A 6214-nucleotide genomic window follows, 5' to 3' on the forward strand; every position below is an offset into this window, starting at 1 on the left:
ACTTTGAGCAAATATAAATAGATTATTACAAATTTCTAAAGAAATTTGTAAAATTTAGTTGACTTTATCCTTCACAATAACTTACCAGAACCCTGTATGAATAGGAAACCCATCATCATAATATAAGCAGCTTGTCCGGAATGACCTTAGTCAAATCATCAGTTGATTCGGAGATTTGCATTTTTTCACTGAAATCAATCCAGCATTCAAAATTTATATTAAAGTTGCATGGGACCCATGAAATAATTTTTTTTAGAGTATCTATGAACTTTGGTTTGCTAAATGTAATTTATTGGATGTTGGGAGATTTGCATTTTTTCACTGAAATCAATCCAGCATTCAAAATTTATATTAAAGTTGCATGGGACCTATGAAATAAATTTTTTAGAGTATCTATGAACTTTGGTTTGCTAAATGTAATTTATTGGATGTTGGGCAGTTCAAAATGACATATCTGTTATTAGGTTTGCATGCAGTAATTAACGTGTCTAAGTCATCATAGTCTATAATGCATTCAACTCTCTGAAAACTCAGGGAAAGATTGTTTGGAAAATTTCCTATTACATTTCTCGGGTATCAGGTCATAAGTTTACTATATTAGCTTGCTTTTGAATACAGACAACTTGATAAAAATTTCCTGAAAGATGTATGAAACTTGACTGTTAATTCAATGCTCTGTTGTCTTCAATACAATCAAAATGTTTTCTACCATCCATGATTTTTCTCCCGGTTTTTATCTGCTATGGACCAAGAATTTATTGTATATTTCATCCTTGTTTTTATCTGCTATGGACCAAGAATTTATTGTATATTTCATGGTACATCTAGTATGGCGATAGTTAAAGAGAGGCTTGGATTCTGTCCTAGATTTATGATTTATTGATATAATCTATAATCTTATTTCAGAAAATGTTATCTTGACATCTTTAAGACACAAATTTCAATATCAGAAACTAAAACTAATCATTCATGATTCGATATGCTGCATATGTAAAACATGTAATGGAATGTGTTCAAACTCCACAGAAGCCCATATTGTTGAATATAAAGAAAATGCCATTCGTCTCTTACATAAGAGGCCTTTCAATTTTGGTAGGATATAAAAGGACAAGCTCAGTTTAAGTGACTCAGATATGCAAAATGCAGCAGACGCAGAACCCACCCAGTAGCAAATAAGAAATCAGAAGAAATTTGGCCTGCATCAAGTTTTTTCTTCATGGGAGGAAGCAAGCCCAAATACAAAATCTTAGGAAAATCAACTAGTACGTTGGCATATAGAAATGAGTTCAAAAAATTAGGCCAGTATCAAGATTCTTCTTCAATCTCTACATATCATTAGAGGAAGCAAGCTCAATTACAAAATTTGAGGGAAATCAACTATTACAATCCATAGTAACCTCAAGTTAAGACGAGACCATTTGGCAGGTTCTTGTTGAAACATACAGGAAGTCCAAACACCATTCATGTTAAGAGAATGCAACTCTAAATGGATATCCTGATTATGGAATGAACCTCATATTGAGTTGATATAGTAATTGTGTCCAGAGGTATTTTAGACTTCAGTATGGGGAGTTTAGACTTCAGTATTTTAGACTTCAGTATGGGGAGATGTTGTCAGGTTAGATAATGTTATTTTTCATTATAAAATTTGATTTCTCGATTCTTGATAGATCCAAGTTTAAGATGGATTTATGCTAGAGGTATACATAGTTTACCTCTTCTAGATTTGAATCTTTTGAATCTATAACCTTCTAAGAGGAAATAGGTGTGCTTAACCATCCAGTTCTGATTTTTAAGTTTCTTTTCATTTATTTATGTGTAGTGTTTTTTGTCATGGCCATAACACAGTTTTGGCTCACAATAGACTATGCAAATACAAATACATGTAGAACTAAAAAAAAGGTACGTGGCGATTAAAACAGTAGCACATTGTACTCTATCAAATCTGATTCTAGGAGGACTGGTTACTGGAGATGCCTACTGAAACCAATTTCCACAAAGCACCACATATTAACATGTAAAAAGATTCAAATCTATAACCTTCTAAGAGGAAACAGGTGTGCTTAACCATCCAGTTCTGATTTTTAAGTTTCTTTTCATTTATTTATGTGTAGTGTTTTTTGTCATGGCCATAACACAGTTTTGGCTCACAATAGACTATGCAAATACAAATACATGTAGAACTCAAAAAAAAGTACGTGGCGATTAAAACAGTAGCACATTGTACTCTATCAAATCTGATTCTAGGAGGACTGGTTACTGGAGATGCCTACTGAAACCAATTTCCACAAAGCACCACATATTAACGTGTAAAACATATTGATATTCCACATTTGGATGCAATGTGGAGGAAAGAAGCAGAATGTATCCCCAATTCCATGCATTGACAAAATATGAGAATTTAATCTGAAGTAACCTAGTCAGTTTAGATGCCTAAAGAACACACAAACATTATTCACTACCCTAGAAACAGCTAAAGAATAAAATTCTTAATAGGAGGAACCTCTGAAGGTTAAACTGAAGTATGCCTCCACAAATCTGAGGGGCATACATCATGCTTTTCATTAGCTTTCATTTAATACAGAAGTATCAAATTTAAGTGATCAGGGGGAAACCACATACATTCGTCCCAACCGTCAAGTGCAAATCCTCTAAACATGGAACTAAATCATTCTTTTGATTCAGCTAAAGAAAAAGAGCAGATGAAAGCCTTAAAGTCATCTTCATAAATATAAATAAGGAAACAAACTCAAGCACTTGCTTCAACGTGAGTAACATAACATTTCTGTTCCATAAAATCCCCCTAATGTATCACAGTAACATTCAATTTCAGTACAGCGGTGGTTGCATCCAGTGAATGAGTCATGATCCTTGCATAGCCTCTTGCAAACCTGAATCTGCCGGTGCCTCCAACGACCGACACCTCCCGCAGTGGGAGATCAATCCTGTCAGCCCCCTGAATGCTAATTGTGCTCCCATTGTGCTCTCCTGATTTGAGAACAACAGTGAATAACAGCATCAGACTATAGTCCTTAAGTGAGTCTGCAATGTACATGCCCTGTGCCCTTCCTATGAGCCTGGAATTGGGTGATGGCCCTTCTGTTAGGGCATCATCAATGACAAACACAGTCCCAAATCCAGGGACGGTGGAATTCCCCAAAGGGGCAGCCACTGGTATTGCTGTGGCATTAGGCCCCAGTGTAACGTCATGCATATAAAAAAGCAATTGTGTTATTTTCTCTGTTCTGTTACCCTTCAACCCATGCACACTTTGAGGGCACAAAATAACAATTACAGCAGCAAATGCAATTAGTTTCAAACCCAAACACACAGTGGTGGCCATGTTGAAGAAGACCCAATAATGCTCACAGGGCCATTCCCTTTTCCTATAAATAGAAATAAAAAATCCTTCAGACATAAGATAAAACAAGCCTTCTGCCTCAAGCTATAAAACCCCTTCAAGGTCACCATTAAAACCATCAAGAAACAATGACTTTTCCAGCAATTCATATCATTCTCATGTTGTGTACAAGGCTTACCTGGTAGCTTGTGGGGACCTCAAACCGCCTTTCTTTTAAACGTCACAGGATCCACATTAGCCTTCATGAATCTGCACTGTTCCACCGTTTTGCAGTACAAAACTTTTAGCTTTTCATTTGTATTGAATTCAAAAACACAATACTGGTCAATCTCATACAGTTCAGGCAGCAGGATCCCTCGGTCGCCGGTGTATAATTATTTATAAATATGATTCGCTTTGAAGCATAGACTCTCTGAGATTGAATGACCAACACGCTATCCAAACAAATTATGCACTCCTTCCATCATTGAGGTTCATGACCAAGTCTTCCACCATTTCACTCCTTCCATCATTGAGCTTCACGAGTGTCAAGTCTTCCACCAGTTCACTCCTTCCATCATTGATCTTCACGAGTGTTAAGTGTTCCACAATATTTCTGTCATTTGATAGGGCTTGTGACTTATACTTTCCCTCAGCTTCACAGAGATGAGGATTAGATGAGGCACGTGTGCTTTGCTGTTTAATTCTCTGTACACGTCTGTAAGGAACCCTAATTCCATTCTTTTTAACCGGTAAAAAAAGGCAATAGTCTGAAGCCTTCCGTCCTGTAAGCCAGGGCATAAATACCATTAAATCTCCCAATCACATATCTGTAACATTTTGAATTCTGTAAGTTTAAAAAGAAATTTAGAGTCATCATTTCGTGTTTCCATGGCCTTATTTGCTGCATCAAAACATCTTCCAGAATGATATTTTTCATATAGCTTTGTGATGTCTTTCAGCTAAATTTTACCTGGCCTTTTCAGGTATATCACACTTCAATTGCTGCATAAAGATGGTGTGTATTGACTTGCTGTAACAAGTTCGTAGGTAATGTTAAGAATCAACCTAACTTTACATTAAAAACAATTATAAACCCCAATCTCTCAAGCACAAATTCAGGTGTTAATTTAATTCTATGTCCTATATTAATTCCTTATAATGAAATCACTAAAAAAAATATAGTTATTAAAATTTTTGATTAAATATTTAAATTTAAGATTGATTTAAATTGGTTTAATTTTTATAAATGTTATCATATGTGTATGTAATTATTTGTTTTTTATAATGTAGATTTTCAGAGTTTGAATTTATAAGGGAGATAATTTTTTTTGGAAAAAGTGGGTGTAGAGAAAGTGCAATGTCTAATATTTAATGTGAATACTTCATCTATTTTTAGGGACCTTAAGCTTAGGCTTGTTTTATTTAGTTCTTAGATCAATTAAATTCTGAACACATTTCTATAACACTTTAAAATGAATCTATATTTTCTCAAAAATAAATGTTGATATCCTTGAAACCTAAATGTTCCAAGTAATTAATAATGACATTGCATTGAAATGTTTGTATTCCACCTCCCCCTCCCCCCTTTTTTTTCAAATCATTGTTTTAGACATTTTTCTCGAGTGTATTACTACTCCTTGTAATCCATGATCCCTTCAATCTCTAGCTAAGTAGATTTTATGTAAGAACACAACTGATGAGGTTTCAATAATCCCCCAAGTTTTGTAAACTTCAAGACACATATTTCAATTGAACCACTTTAAGATGCTTTATTGTTTAAACAATCCTCAAGATTATATACGTGATTCCTAAATGAAAAAATTCTAAACATCAGAGAAAGAAAATGATCTAATGGAGGAAGTGATCTTTCACTGACTCAATGGTTCTCTATCTTATTGAAAATTTTTCTATGGCTTTTTGGTCCCAAACTTCTAGGGTTGTTTTAAGGCCCTAAACAATGTTTTTTGGCAATTTAGGGGGCCAGGGGTTGCCATGACATGCTCCAGCCCTAGTCAAAAGTTGTAGTCATTGGATAGTTTTTCCAATGAGTTATCGTGCACCCCAAACATATATTGTATGCAAAAGTTGTGCCCTCGGGAAGTTGATGTACTAACTAACCACCTCATGGTTCGTAAACTTTTTGATACTTCATTTTCTAGGGTTAGAGTTTTAGACCTCTAGGGTTATTTCTTTATATTAAAAGACTATTCTTTCAACCTATTATAATAGTTTTTGTGAATGTGTGTAGCCACCATCTCTCTCTCTCTCTCTTTAGAGATAGATACCACCATTCTAGTCCATTTGTGTTCTACAATATTCTACTATTTCATTTATTAATAGAAGTTTGGTTTTCACCATATTAATGTGATTTCTATTATATTTTTGTGTGTGTGTGTTTCACTTCATTTCTTGCCTTTTATTTCATTCCTCATACAACCTGAATGAGTGGTATCACAACAATCTGCTCTCTATTTTTTCTTGGTGGATGTCCCCGACATGCTTAAGGTCTCGAGCTAGTTTCACTTGAGAATTATCGCAACCCAAGCAACCTCCCATGGCAGAAGAAAAGAGAGATGATGGAGCGAGAAATCCTATTAATTTGTTTCTCAAGGAAGCACTCACGTGACAGAGGAATGAGATGATGGACAATTTTGTTGAGATCCTTTGACGACTTCTAATTGCAACCAAGACACCTTCAACCATCAACAATTTTGGAGGTGTGACACCCTTCAAGGTACAATTTAATTTTGATATCCCCTTATTTGAAGGCCAAATAGATGTAGATGTTTTAAAAAAACTGGTTAAATCCATTAGAGTTTTATTACTTTGTCAAATTTTTTATTTTGACAATGAAAGTATCACCTTTGCACT

General features: G+C 34.8%; 1 pseudogene across 1 annotated transcript; it reads right to left on the bottom strand.

Annotated features, from left to right (window-relative positions):
• Positions 1–2508: 2508 nt before the first annotated feature.
• Positions 2509–4364, bottom strand: LOC149209637 (dirigent protein 2 pseudogene; annotated as a pseudogene). The gene is made up of 2 exons (XR_016252244.1): positions 3540–4364; positions 2509–3386 (listed from the first exon to the last, which is right to left on the bottom strand). The product of XR_016252244.1 is annotated as a dirigent protein 2 pseudogene (transcript).
• Positions 4365–6214: the final 1850 nt, after the last annotated feature.

Source organism: Pinus tabuliformis, chromosome 1_2 (assembly GCF_031772625.1).
Source record: "Pinus tabuliformis cultivar Carrire ecotype Pingquan chromosome 1_2, CPIR1, whole genome shotgun sequence".
NCBI lineage: Eukaryota > Viridiplantae > Streptophyta > Pinopsida > Pinales > Pinaceae > Pinus > Pinus tabuliformis.